Below are 15,437 nucleotides of genomic sequence, written 5' to 3'. Positions count from 1 at the left end.
GTGTGGGAGTGTGGGTGTGGGTGTGTGAGTGTGGGTGTGGGTGTGTGGGAGGGTGTGGGGGGGGTGTGGGGGAGGGTGTGTGTCCGTGGGATGGGGGGTTGCCAGCTCTTTTGGAGACCACCACATGGCTGCCCTGGAATAAGTATTGTGGGGACAACTGACTCTGCCCAAGAGAGTCAGGGAAGTCTACCCAGAGATGGGATGATCCTAGTTGAGTTGGGAATCTGGAGACCAGGGATGGGAAGTAATTTGTCCAAAGTCACCTTGCCTGTCATTTGCAGAGCTGGGATAAAGCCCAAAGTCGCAGGATTCCTAATCCCAGGAAACTGTGTTGTGCTGTGGAAAGAGACGACTTGGAAGCTGAGTGACCTTGAACAAGTCCCTTCTTCTCCGTGGGCCTCACAGAGGAGCGTGATCTTTAGGATTAGTTAGGTGCACTCACTCATTGTGGGGATAACAAATGAACAACACAGGATCTCAGATAGACAATTGCGGGAGCTCTGATTCTGGTGCCCGTGTTAACTTTTATATTCTAAGCAGTTTGGTCAGGCTAGTGTTTGTCAGGATAAGGTGAGTCAGGGCATTACATTGAACTGTCTTTCTAAAGTAGGCTCATTTCATCAGCCTCAGTTCCTTTCACTAGAATTTGGTTTCACAAGAATTCTGCCCCAACCCAGCTGCATGGGCAGGCCAAGCCCAGTCTGCTTTGTAAGTCATACAGCTCTGTTCTTTCCACATTCAAGATCCATAAAGAGTTGTAAATGGAATAAATTTGGCTGTTCGCATGATCTCCCTCTGAAGACGAAAAAAAAATTAAAAGGAGGCAGGAGACCCTGGTACTTTAAAAGTGGACGGATCACAGAAGGGTTAATAAAATAGAAAGTGATAAAGACAGTAGGAGATAGTGTGACTTGGCTTTTAGCTCTCATGAGGAGGACAGGCTTGCTAGGATCGCGTTCCAGGGCAGCCTACTGACCCTGAGGAAGAATGTGTGCGGTTCCAGAGTTGAGCCCAGCGAGCCACAGCCACGCTAAGAACCCTGAGACCAGGTGGGGGAGGGAGGAGGGCGAGCCGGTCATGACCCTCTGGGAGGCTGGGGACAGTCTCCAGGGTGGGAGGTGTTCAGGGCCAGGGCGAAGCACACGGAAAGTCCGAGTGTACTCGGGTTGCCATGACAAGTACCACAGACTAGGGGGCTAGGACAACAGACATCTATTTTCTCACAGTTCCAAAGGCTGGAAGTCCAAGATCAAGGTGTAGGCAGAGTTGGATCCTGCTGAGGGCCTCAAGGGAGGGGTCTGTTCTAGGCTTCTCTCCTTGGCTTATAAAAAGTCATCTTCACATCGTCTTCCTTCTATGTGTATCTCTGTGTCCGAACTCCCCCGTCTTATGAGGATGCCAGTCACATTGGGTTAAGATCCACCCTAATGACCTCAGTGTAACTTAATCACTTTTAAAGACCCTATCTTCAAAGACAGTCACATTCTGAGGTACTGGGGGTTAAAACTTCAACATATGAATTTTCAGGGACACAGTTTGACTTCCACATATGAATTTTGGGGGGACACAATCCAGCCCAAAACACAGGACACAGTCCCTTTTCCTCCGGGAGGGGGACCCATGTGACATCAGAAGCCACTGGGAATGCCATTTTTTGCTCTTATCCTTAATGACCCAGGCCTTAGGTGATTTCCCCTAGGAAGCCTTCTTAGATCTTTACCGCCCTGTCCAAGCCCATTGGACTCCCTCCCCACCTCCCCTTGAGTTCTCCAGACACTTAGCTGGTACCTCTATTGGGGCATTTATCATCATCTACCTTAGACTTAATTAGAAATGTGTCTATGCTCCTGACTTATTGAAGCCGCATGTCTTAGGCATCTTTGTGTCTCTCTCATATCCCCTGCCTCCTGTCTTGCATATAGAGCAGGTTTGATAATATTTGTTGGCTTGTTGATGGGCCGGCTGTCCAAGAAAGTTGGGTAATAAGTGCTGGATAAACAGGAAGATGCAGCTATTAATAAAACATCAACAGCAACGTGCCTTTCCTTAGAGTCTTTGCACTCGCGGACGAAGTCGAGCCCCTGGATTTATAAAGAAAAGAAGCTCCTTCCACCCTTCTAACCTTGTTTGACCTAAAGGGTCAACGGAAGAATCTGCCAACTGGGTGCTCAGCGTTCTTAAACTCCCAGAGTTCAGAGAGGATGACTCCTCTGGCCAGTCTTGAAGAAACTCTTCAATCAATTTCTTGAATAATGGCATTCTTTTGGCCCGGCTCTATGGATACTCCTCCTTCCACCCCCAGGCCAGTGACCTTCTGTCCCCTTGTTTCTTGGCTGAACGTCTGGGTCTGCTGTAGAGAGCAGAGGCAGTTTCATCAGAGCGAGGGTCCTTCCCATGAATCCAGAGCCACACAGCCCAGAAAGCCTGACTGTGCGGAAACAGCTGGGTTTTGGCAGGCTGATTTTGAAAAACAATGCTAATAATTGAAAATCACTTTGTTTCAGAATGGTGTATGGAGGATGAAGAATGTACTGTTAGATAAGGCAGGTCACCCATCTTGTTAAGAGAAGACTTATTTGAGGATTTGCTCTGAAATCCCTATCTTTACTTTCCCTCACCTCCTACCTTTACTTTCTTCTAGTAAAACTTCCCACCTGGTCCCTGGGAGGTAGGTGTGCCTGGGGCTCGGTCCCTTCGGCTCTTGGGATGGTTGGCAAGGGCTTGGGATGCTTGAGTCCTTGGGCCAGTTGCCTTTGCTTTCTCCATTGTGCCTTACACACTTCTAGAAGTTTCTGTGTGTGCCTCCAAATGGAAAAGGTTGGGGAGGACTGCTTTAGATTGATGTATTCTGCAGAGATTTCTAGGATCACAGAGCAGGTTTCTCAATATTTACCTTTTAAAATGAAACACATTCACTTATTACTCTTGGTGCTCTGGCTTTGGACAAAATGAATGCCAATATTAGGACTCTGTGGTTCAGTAAAGTTGTAGGGAAATTTGATTACATTCAATGTATTAATCATCCAGACTCTTGTGGTTGCAAGTAACGGAAACCCAGCTCAGGGTGGCTTAAGCAAAAAAATAAATAAAACAACAACAACAACACACACAAACACAACTGCATGACCCTATAATTTGTTTTTTCATAACTGAGAAGTCCACGAGTAGAATGAGCCCTGGATGACTGGATCATATCATTTGGACTTGGTTTTTTTCTCTCTCCATCTCCTATCTCCCGTACAAAGGCTTCTTCATTCTCAGGGCAGGCTCTCTCAGGAGGTAGCCCCTGGCAGCTGCAGGCTTTTCTCTTACGAGGTTAGCGACACAGAGAGATTGCCTCAATCTTTAGAGCTCTTTTAAAAGGATGAAGTCAGACTCTGATATCTAGTTTGGGTCACATGCCAATTCCTAAACTCAACACTGTGACCAGAAACATGTGGGGTTTTGATTTACCAAACCTGCGTCACAGGTCCAATGCCGGAGCCAGTAGTGGATGTAAAGCTATCTGGAACACACTTTCCACACTAAAGGTGAGGAAAGAGGGTTTCTCAAAGGAAAATCGGAATGCTGTTACCTCCTGAAGGGAGTTTGGATGTTGAGTGGTCAAGAGCTATACCTGGGATCCCAGCTTCCACGTGGAAACAGAGGAAATGGAAGGACTCTAGTTTGTTCTGAGCCAACAGTGACAGATGATGGAGAATGTGCTCCCCTGCTGATTCAGTGTCCTTCATACATGCACTCTTCTGTGACACTGGGGGATGGTCACCAGTAAAGAAGGCAGGGGCCCGGAACTGTTATTTATGCTACCCATCTGTCCTCATGTAGGCAGCTATCCACAGTGTCCCTCAGAGACAACTAACTCTCTTGTTCATTAAAAATTGTCAGGGAGATAATACCATGAAGTCTCTTTATAGAAGTATCAGGCTGTTATAATTCTTTGAGTCAAGAAGAAATGCCTAGTACCTTGTTTGAATCACTTGTGCTAGTGTCTTTCTTATCCTGCCCTTAGGAAAAGCAAAAAATAAAAAAACAAAGAATGGTAGATTAGTACTGTGTATAGCCATCATCATCGTCTTCACCATCCCACATCAAAGCACCTATGTGTCTCTGATTCCATTTTTATTTTAATGGCGGTGATACGTTAATCGGTCATGTATGGTAACTGCCAACACTCACTTGTGCAGAGCTGTTGGTCATTCTTTTATCTCCTGGCCCCTTAGCATAGTAAATCTTGGCAATGGCCTTGGTTTTCTTATCTATAAAATGAGGATAATACCTATCTCATAAGTTTTTCCGTGAGGATTAAAAGAATATATGTAAAGCGCATGATGTTAAAATAAGTAAGATGCATAGCTATACGTAGCCATATGTTCCCTAAGACATGCTTCATTACAGTAATTAACTTCTGCCCTTAAAGAAAAGCCCCACTGGTCACTTACAAAGTGTGGATATCTTCTAAGAGCTTTTGAACTGGAATGATGGCCCAGGGATGCACCACTGCCCCATGACCAAGAAAGAAAATCTGAAGAAATTGAATAATGCTTTTCTGGAAAAGGACCAGAGTTATGCTTAGGGCATAGTACTGAGATGTCAGAAATAGACTAGAATATTCCCTCCAAGTGTTTAATGGAGAAGCATCCATAGGAAGACCTCAGGACCAGGATATCTGGACATGATTCCAGTTCTGCCCTTCACTAGCTGTGTGACCTTGGATATGTGTCTTAAACTCTCTGAATCTCAGTTTTCTCTTCTGTAAAATGGGGATAACAATTCCTGACCTGCCTACCTCACAGCATTATTAGTGATGCAGTAGAGCCTTTAGTTCCTATAAAATCTGCAGAATTGTTTCCACAGCATTAAAATAACTTGCTCCATTATATTTATCAGAATGCAGTGTACTTGTTGTCATGCTGTCTCAGTAAACCGTGAACTAAACTGGGAAAAGACTTATGCAATATTTGATATACACACAAAATTATATGTAACATATGTAAGCCAGATGTTTATTAACTATGCCTATGGGAGAACCCAGCACCCAACCTAAGAACCTGTGGGCTTCTCCACCATCACACCTTGTATCTCCTTTCAAGGTCTTCTGAGACTTGCTTATTTCATTCAATGTTATATTTCTAAGATTCCCATCCATGTTGTTGTGTGTAGCTGCAGTTTATTTTTTGCTTTTGTATACTTTTCCACAATGAGACTCTACTGTATCAAAGTTTATTAATTAATTCTTTCATTAAAAAACATTTGGGTTGTTTTTAGTTTTTTGTTATTACAAAGGATGATACTGTGAATATGCTTCTGAGTGCCATACACCTGTGCTGTAAGGTATGGAAATTTCAACTTTACAAAACAATGCTTTGTTGTTTCCCAAAATAGTTATACTGGTTTACACACTAAGCAGTGGTTAAGATTTCCTGTTGATCTTCAGTCTCACCAACACTTGGTATTGATAGACTTCTTAATTTTTTGCCAATCCAGTAGTTGTAAAATGGTAGTTTTTGTGTTCTTAATTGCATTTCCCAGGTTACTAATGAGGATAATCATATTTTAATATATTTATTGGCCACGTGTGTTTCCTCTTTTGTGAAATTGTCTGATCATATCTTTTGCCTGTTTTCCTACTGAATTTTCTTTCCTTTTTGTACTTGTGATTTGTAGGAATTTCTTTGTATATCTAGATACTAATCCTTTTTCAGTTGTATGGGTTGCAAATATCTTCTCCCAATTTATGGCTTCTCTTTTCAGTATCTTCATGGTGTTTTTTGAGCTACAGACATTCCCAATTTTAATGTAGTTGAATGTTTTTGTGGAGGCTTGCTTGAAAAATCCTTTGCTAGCCTAAGACCATAAATATGTTTTCTTATATTGCCTTTTAAAAGTTTTAAGACTTTGCTTTTCACGTATAACTCTTGAATCTATTTGGAATTTATTTGTGTATATGGTGAAAAGTATAGATCCAGTTTCACTTTTCTCCATATGGACAATCACCTACCCTAACACCCTTTATTGAGTAGCTCCTCCCCTCCCCATTGCTCTGTAATGTCCCCTCAATTACTTATTAAGTGTCTACACCTGTGTTGTATCTGTGTTCTTGCTACTCTCCTCCACTGTTAGTTTTTACACCAATACTCCTCCGTGTTTATTATTATAGCTCATTAATAAGTCTTACTATCTAATAAGACAGACTCCTTTTACTTTCTTTTTCAGGAGTGTCTTGGCTATTCTTGAGCCAGTGCCTTAAAAAAAAATTGTTGAAGCCTCATTCTATTGAAAATGGGCACTGTTGTTCATGAGGCCCATAAATTGTTAATGTGGCTACATTGAGAGCACAGGTTTTGCTTCCATCACTGTAATATTATTGCAGTGGTGACAGTGAGACCTGTAACTTTTTTTTTTTTAAAGAAAAAACTTGTTGAAATTTTGGTTGCAGTTCAGTGAGTTTTTAGATAAATTTGAAGAGAACCAACATCTTCATTTTATTAAATCTTTTAATCCATGGATATTAAATCTCTTCCCTTTTGCACATCTTTGTCTAGATTCATTCCTAGGAAGTGTGTATATATGTGTATATATATATTTTTTTTTTTTTGCTATTTTTATGATATCTTTAAAAATTCAGTGTTTCTTTTGTTGCTAGTATATAGAAACACAACTTATTTTAATATATTGAGCTTATATCTAGATGGTTTGTGAAATTCTCATATTCTTTCCAATACTTTGTAGAGTCTTTTGGGTGATTCTGACAAACACACTGTCTGTGAATAATGAGAATTTTGTTTCTTTTCTTCTCTAATCTTTATACCTTTTATTTATTTTTCATGTCTTACAGCACTGGCTGGTACCTTTAGAAATATGTTGAATATAGGTGTTGACAGTGGAATCCTTGTCTCTTTTCTGGTGGTAAAAAGACTGTGTCTAATGTTTCCTCACTAAGAATGAGTTTTGCTGAGTTTTCTTTTTTTTTTAAATAATTAATGGGTATTGAATTTTATCAAATGCTTTTCTGCAGCTATGAGATAATTATAGGCTTTAAAAATCTGCTTTTGTGGGGAATTACAATGATGGATTTTCTTATTAAACCACCTTTCATTCATTCCTAGTATAACTGACTTAGTCATGATATAGTATAATTTGTTTAAAGTAAACTGCTGGATTTGTTTGGCTCATATTTTGTGTAGGATTTTTTTCATCACTGTCTATATATTAAAATGACACATCACTTTTCTTTTTTAAAATTACTTTTGCTGGGTTTGGTATCAACATATTAGCTTGATACAGTGAGATATTCTTCCTTTTCTATTCTCTGGAAGGCTAGAATGATCTATTCATGGAAAGTTTATTGCAGTCTTTCTGTAAGATCATTGAGGTCTGATTTTGTGTGTGTGTGTGTGTGTGTGTGTGTGTGTGTGTGTGTGACAGAGAGAGAGAAGATTTTTAGCTACTGATATAATTTCTTTGACAGTTATGGACTGTTAGGACTTTTTACTCCTTCTTAAGTCAGTTTTGCAAAGTTATATTTTTCTTGGAATTTGTCCATTTAAGTTTTCAAATTAATTTGCATGAGCTTTTTCATAGCATTCTTTGCATTATCTTTTAAATCTCTACTGAATCTGTAGTTTTATTGCTATTCTCATTCCTAATATTTTTGTGCTCTTTAAAAATATGCTAAAGTTATATCTATTTTATTAGTCATTTTCGAAGAACCAGTTTTTGGCTTAGTTGATCTTTATTTCTTTTTTTTTACTTTTTGCTTTTTATTTGATTAATTTCTGCTTGTATCTTTATTGTCTTCTTTTTAATTTTTTTTTTTTCTTTGTTCCTTTTCTAATTTCTTATGCTGGATGCTTAGCTCATTAATTTTAAACCTTTCTTCTTTCCTAATATTTAAGACTATATATTTTTCTTTGTGTTTTGCAAATTTGGATATGTAGTGTTTTCATTGCTATTAAGTTCTAAGGATTTTCTGATTTATTGTGACCACTTCTTGTGGTCCATGATTTATTTAGTGATGAGTTTTTAAATTTTACGTATTTATGGGGGTTTATCTTTTTTGTTGTTGTTGATTTCTACTTAATTGCATTGTCATCAGGGAATATGATTTGTGTGATACTGGTTCTGTGAAATTTCTCTGGAACATGATTTATTCACTTTGTATCCACAATACCTAGCATAATGCCAAGAATGTGGAAGTTGTTTGGTAAATGCCAATCTAATGAATGACAGATGAATCAATGTCTAGTGACCAGGCATTAGAGGAATTATCTCTTTATACTCAGCCAAGATGTCCAATCCTGCCAGCTACATCTTATTCCAAAATACCCTTGCAAATGCACACTAGGAATATAATGGCCCGCCAAAATTGTCTTCTATCCTGCTCACACCCTTCCTCCTTTGGCCCTAGAAGCAGACACTGAGTGGCTGGGTGAGAGGTTGCTTGCAAAATTGATAGTGTGAGACTATCAGACCCAGTCTTAAATGTAATAGAATTAGATAATTGCTTTGCACATATTTCTGGAGAAAAATATGTCTTCTATAATGGTAATAGTTTAAAATATGTGTAAGGTGGCATTTCCTCCAAAGGAAACTCCTATCTCATTGAGTCCCTGAAAGTAGTTAGGCACGATCCCCCCATTTAAAAAAAAGGGAAAACTGACATAAACCTAGTTAGTGGTGAAGCTGGCATATGAAGGAGAAAATAATTAATTAACAGCTTCTCTGTCTTTTCCTAAGCCCCTGAGAAAGGCCTTTTGAAGATGCCTATTCAACAGGTCTTGAAAGAGTTCTGGAGGGAAATATGAGAACATCCTTATTTCAGGGTAAATCTCAGGAAAGATGGCAATGTTTATACATTACATGAGCATTCTTATATTGTAATAATATTTGCATCATATGATAATGTTCATATGCTATAATAATAGTCATACATGATAATGTTTATATATTGTAATAGACACTTGACATGGGGCCAAACAGAAAGTAGAAGATAACTCAGTTGTGCTCCCCAAGAGCATCAGATAAGAAGCCCTTCCCCATTTAGGCTACTCTCTTACCCTATGTTTTCTCCCTACTTTGTAATAGTCTGTTCTACAAGGTCATGTCCTCATTTTGTATGCTGAGTCAAATTGTGAGCAGCTCCTGGCCACGTTTATGTCTTTTTCTCTTGCGTCCTCCAGAGGGCCTCCGCAGCCCTGCATAGGTAAGAGGTGTAGACAGTGAGTGATGAGAGTAGGAAACTCATCTGGAGCAGAGAGGACTCAGATTTATCAACCTTTCCAGATGGAAGGGACCTCAGACCTTGTTTTTCAGAGGAGGAAACAGGCTGAGAAGAACTTGCCTGGGGCCACCATTGAGCTACTGGAAAGTTCTGGACTAGGACCTGGCTTTGAATTCCTAGTTTTTTCTCTTCTTTTAGGAGGTGGGCTCCCTTCCTTCTCCCATCCCTCTCCTCCCCTTCTTCTTCCTCCTACTTTTTGACATGAAGCTGGAGCAGTCAACCTTGACTGAGGGCCATTTCTGTGTCGGGCACTGATTTACAGGTTTTACTTACATAGGATCCTCACAAAACCCCTTGAGTAATGTACCATCACTAGCTCCTTTTACAAATGAGGAAACCAAGGCTTTTAGGGTCTAAGAAATAAACAAACAAAAAACAAGAAAAAGACTTGTTTAAAATCACACAGCTAAAAAACTGGGGGTGGCAGGATTTGAAACAGGTCTGACTCCAAAGCCCATATTCTCACCAACCTCTGTTGTCCTTTGAACCTAGTTCATAGAAGTATGAGATGCCCCATGTCATAGTCCAGACCTCTTTTTTCCTGCTTCCCTACTTCCCTCCCCATCTCTCTATGCCTTCATCTTTCGCCCCCTCCATCCTTGTTCTCCTGATTCTTTACTCCCATCCAGGGACACTCAAGTCTTAATTCCGTTGTGGAGAAGGGAGCTACAAAGGGGATGTGGGCTGTTTGGGCAGAGAGTTAAGCTCCTCAGAAGCACAGGATGCTGCCATATGCGTATTCTCTGGGATTTTATTTCGGGACCCAGAAAAATGCAGTGGTTATGGAGAGAGTTACATTGGGCCATTTGTTTTCATTATTTTTTGTGAGCACTTCCTCCACTACTGCTACTAACTCTTATCAAAAAACCTGATTAAGGGCTTCCCTGGTGGCGCAGTGGTTGAGAATCCGCCTGCCGATGCAGGGGACACGGGTTCGTGCCCCGGTCCGGGAAGATCCCATATGCCGCGGAGCGGCTAGGCCCGTGAGCCTGCGCGTCCGGAGCCTGTGCTCCACAACGGGAGAGGCCACAGCAGTGAGAGGCCCGCATACCGCAAAAAAAAACAAAACAAAACAAAACAAAAAAAACCTGATTAAGAATGCAGTTGAAGAAAACCCACAGAATGGGAGAAAATATTTGCAAACGAAGCGACCAGCAAGGGGTTAATCTCCAAAGTATACAAACATCTCATGCAGCTCAATATCCAAAAAACAAACAACCCAATCAAAAAATGGGCAGAAGATCTAAATAGACATTTCTCCAAAGAAAACATACAGATGGCTGAGAGGCACATAAAAAGATGCTCAACATCACTAATTATTAGAGAAATGCAAATCAAAACTATAATGAGGTATCACCTCACAGAGGTTAGAATGACCATCATCAAAAAATCTACAAACAATAAATGCTGGAGAGGACGTGGAGAAAAGGGAACCCTCCTACACTGTTGGTGGGAATGTAAATTGGTACAGGCACTAAGGAGAAAGTATGGAGGTTCCTTAAAAAACTAAAAATAAAACTACCATATGATCCAGGAATCCCACTCCTGGGCATATATCAGGAGAAAACCATAATTTGAAAGGATATATGCACCCCGATGTTCATTGTGGCAGTATTTATAATAGCCAGGACATGGAAACGACCTAAATGTCCATCGATGGAGGAATGGATAAAGAAGATGTGGTACATATATACAACGGAATATTACTCAGCTGTAGAAAAGAATGAAATAATGCCATTTGCAGTGACATGGATGGACCTAGAGATTGTCATACTGAGTGAAGTAAGTCAGACAAAGACAAATATCATATGATATCGTTTATATGTGAAATCTTAAAAAAATGGTACAAATGAACCTACTTACAAAACAGAAATTGAGTCACAGATGTAGAAAACAAACTTATGGTTACTAAGGGGGAAAGTTGGCGGGAGGGATAAACTGGGAGATTGGGATTGACATAGACACACTACTATATATAAAGTAGATAACTAATAAGAACCTACTGTATAGCACAGGGAAGTCTACTCAGTACTCTGTAATGGCCTATATGGGAAAAGAATCTAAAAAAGAGAGGATATATATATATATATATATATGTATAACTGATTCACTTTGCTGTACAGTGGAAACTAACACAACATTGTAAATCAACTATATTCCAATTAAAAAAACAAAAAAAGAACCCAACGGAGCAGACTCTTGACCCAACCATTTAGCATCAGAAACTAAATCTTTTTTAATGGGGGGCGGTGGGGCTCAGCTTATTGTGGCTTTAAAAAAAATATGTACATTAAAATTTTCTGATCAAAGCTATCTCAGCTCATCAAGACATAAAACTTGATGCTAATTGCTGCAGAACTGCAAAGGGCTAGGACTTTTGTGGGGGTTAACTAAGAACCAATACAAGTTCCCACATGCAGGAGAGGATGACTGGATTTATCTTTCCCTCTCTCCTCCTTTGCCCTCCTCATCATCTCTTCATTTTTTTCTTTTCCTTTCCCCTTTCCTGTTCTTTCTGCTCCCCTTCTCTTCTTCTTCCTCCAGCATCCTTAGCTTGGCACATGATCCTTTTACAAGTGGGATCCTATTCCTCATTCCCTCCCCTTCACTCACCCACATATGTCTGCTTGTGTTAACTGCTGTTGGCTCCCTGAATGTGCTATGCCTCTCATGCCTCAGTGCCTTTGCACATGCCATTCCCAACCTACTTGTTTTGGCTAACTCGTACTCATTTGTATTAGGGTGCAAGCTAAGCTACTATAACAAAGAGACCTTCAACACACTGGTTTAGATAGGAGAGAATTAAAATTCTCCCTCATGGTACAGTCCAGAGGCAGGTGGTTCAGGGATGGTAGGGTGGCTAGACCAAACTCAATGTGTGGCTTTCACCTCTGGATCCAATATAGCTGCTCCAGCTCTCACCATCACACCTACATCCCAGCCAGAGGGAGGAGAGAAGTGACAAGGGAACCACACAGTCATTCTTTTAAAGCATGACCCAGAAGTTGTAACACATTATATTTACTTACATCCCACTGGCCAGAATTTAGTCACATAGCCACACTTCACTGTAAGGGAAGCTGAAAAATGCAGTCTTTAGTTGGGAGAATGGGTATTGGAGGGCAATATCCAATTGTGGCAGCATCTGCCACATCATCTGTCTAGATTCACCCAAATATCTTCTATTCCAGAAAGTCTCTTCCTGGAAGTGCCCTCATTCTTTTCTCCAGGTGACACTTACCATACTGAATTGGGATTATCTGGTCCCTTATCTGTTGCCTGCTAGACTGTAAACAGACATGGCCCACGTGTCATTTATCTTTGAATCTCTAGTACCTACCGCAGTGTTGACTCCCAGTGAATGGGTGTGGCGTAAATGAATCCTGAATATCTGTGTTATTGGCCCTGGGATTTGGGCGCTGTGCTCTTCATGGTGGGAGGGAGAGCTAGATTGGTCGGTAGGTCAGCTAGTTGGCTGGCCCCACATGTAGCTCCTTCACCTCCCTGCCATCTGAACTAGAGAAATCCAGATGTCTGCTAGTGACCACAGAGTTGGGGATGGAAGAAGGCAGCCCCTACTCCATCAGCTAGATAAACATGCAATCCTGAAAAGTGTTTAATCAGTTCAAATATTTATTTTAGGCTTAAGTGATACAATCCAACTCTTACCAAGTCCAAAGAGTGGTGGGGAGCATGTGTGGCTCTTTCAGTCCTGTGCCGTTTGGGGTGGGGCCCTCACTTCCAGACTCTCAGGACATGTGGCCCCTCAGCCAGCAGACAGTATCCTTCAGACTCTCTCTCTCTCTGGCATCCTCTCCCCTACCTTCAGGATCCCTACCTACTTTTCCCCTCTTCCTCCCATCCCCTGAAGTTTCACCTCCTCTTCAGTTGTATCCTCAACAGTTATTCTCTGATATGCTGAGGTCATCGGCTAGTGATGGGGAGCAGGGAGCTTTGGACCATAGAGGGATGGGGGGCAGGAGGGGAGACCAGCAGAGGGTGTTGGTCTCAGGATGAAATATCTACATTCTTTTTTTTTTTTTGACCATCTTGTTTTATTTTTAACATCTTTATTGGAGTGTAATTGCTTTACAATGTTGTGTTAGTTTCTGCTGTATAAGAAAGTGAACCAGCTATATGTATACATATATCCCAATATCTCCTCCCTCTTATGTCTCCCTCCCACCCCTCTAGGTGGTCACAAAGCACCGAGCTGATCTCCCTGTGCTATGCGGCTGCTTCCCACTAGCTATCTATCTTACATTTGGTAGTGTATATATGTCCATGCCACTCTCTCACTTCATCCCAGCTTACCCTTCCCCCTCCCTGTGTCCTCAAGTCCCTTCTCTACGTCTGTGTCTTTATTCCTGTCCTGCCCCTAGGTTCTTCAGAACCATTTTTTTTCTTTTTAGATTCCATATACATGTGTTAGCATACGGTATGTGTGTTTCTCTTTCTGACTTCCTTCACTCCTCTGTATGACAGACTATATTCGATTGACAGTAATATTCCATTGTATATATGTGCCACATCTTCTTTATCCATTCATCTGTCGATGGACGCTTAGGTTGCTTCCATGTCCTGGCTATTGTAAATAGAGCTGCAGTGAACATTGTGGTACATGACTCTTTTTGAATTAAGGTCTTCTCAGGGTATATGCCCAGTAGTGGCATTGCTGGGTCGTATGGTAGTTCTATTTTTAGTTTTATAAGGAACCTCCATACTGTTCTCCATAGTGGCTGTATCAATTTACATTCCCACCAACAGTGCAAGAGGGTTCCCTAGCATTCTTTCATGTGTTTGTTGGCAATCTGTATATCTTCTTTGGAGAAATGTCTATTTAGGTGTTCTGCCCATTTTTGGATTGGGTTGTTTGGTTTTTAGATATTGAGCTGCATGCTGCTTGTAAGTTTTGGAGATTAATCCTTTGTCAGTTGCTTCATTTGCAAATATTTTCTCCCATTCTGAGGGTTGTCTTTTGGTCTTGTTTATGGTTTCCTTTGCTGTGCAAAAGCTTTTAAGTTTCATTAAGCCCCATTTGTTTATTTTTGTTTTTATTTCCATTTCTCTAGGAGGTGGGTCAAAAAGGATCTTGCTGTGATGTATGCCATAGAGTGTTCTGCCTATGTTTTCCTCTAAGAGTTTTATAGTGTCTGGTCTTACATTTAGGACTTTAATCCATTTTGAGTTTATGTTTGTGTATGGTGTTAGGAAGTGTTCTACTTTCATTCTTTTACGTGTACCTGTCCAGTTTTCCCAGCACCACTTATTGAAGAGGCTGTCTTTTCTCCATTGTATATTCTTGCCTCCTTTATCAAAGATAAGGTGACCATATGTGCGTGGGTTTATCTTTGGGTTTTCTATCCTGTTCCATTGATCTATATTTCTTTTTTTGTGCCAGGCCCATACTGTCTTGATTACTGTAGCTTTGTAGTATAGTCTGAAGCCTGGGAGCCTGATTCCTCCAGCTCCATTTTTTGTTCTCAAGACTGCTTTGGCTATTCGGGGTCTTTTGTGTTTCCACACAAATTGTGAAATTTTTTGTTCTAGTTCTGTGAAAAATGCCATTGGTAGTTTGATAGGGATTGCATTGAATCTGTAGATTGCTTTGGGTAGTATAGTCATTTTCACAATGTTGATTCTTCCAATCCAAGAACATGGTATATCTCTCCATCTGTTTGTATCATCTTTAATTTCTTTCATCAGTGTCTTATAATTTTCTGCATACAGATCTTTAGTCTCCTTAGGTAGGGTTATTCCTAGATATTTTATTGTTTTTGTTGCAGTGGTAAATGGGAGTGTTTTCTTAATTTCACTCTCAGATTTTTCATCATTAGTGTATAAGAATGCCAGAGATTTCTGTGCATTATTTTGTATCCTGCTACTTAACCAAATTCATTGATTACATCTAGTAGTTTTCTGGTAGCATCTTTAGGATTCTCTATGTAGAGTATCATGTCATCTGCAAACAGTGACACCTTTACTTCTTCTTTTCCTATTTGGATTCCTTTTATTTCTTTTTCTTCTCTGATTGCTGTGGCTAGAACTTCCAAAACTAAGTTGAATAAGAGTGGTGAGAGTGGGCAACCTTGTCTTGTTCCTGATCTTAGTGGAAATGGTTTCAGTTTTTCACCATTGAGAACAATGCTGGCTGTAG

The 15,437-nt window shown here is 40.6% G+C and overlaps 1 protein-coding gene and 1 non-coding gene across 3 annotated transcripts in view; both read left to right on the top strand.

Moving 5' to 3' along the window:
• The window catches only part of FBLN5 (fibulin 5), an 89,539-nt gene that overhangs the window by 26,009 nt on the left and 48,093 nt on the right, over positions 1-15,437 (top strand). The gene's annotated exons all lie outside the window — the stretch shown is intronic.
• Positions 6,262-6,396, top strand: LOC112066834 (small nucleolar RNA SNORA1). The gene has a single exon (XR_002892912.1). It is a non-coding gene; the product is annotated as a small nucleolar RNA SNORA1 (small nucleolar RNA).

The sequence above is a fragment of the Physeter macrocephalus genome, chromosome 11 (genome assembly GCF_002837175.3).
Source record: "Physeter macrocephalus isolate SW-GA chromosome 11, ASM283717v5, whole genome shotgun sequence".
In the NCBI taxonomy this organism is placed as follows: domain Eukaryota; kingdom Metazoa; phylum Chordata; class Mammalia; order Artiodactyla; family Physeteridae; genus Physeter; species Physeter macrocephalus.
Note: the sequence above shows the minus strand (reverse complement) of the source record. Positions and strands in the feature narration are given on the sequence as shown.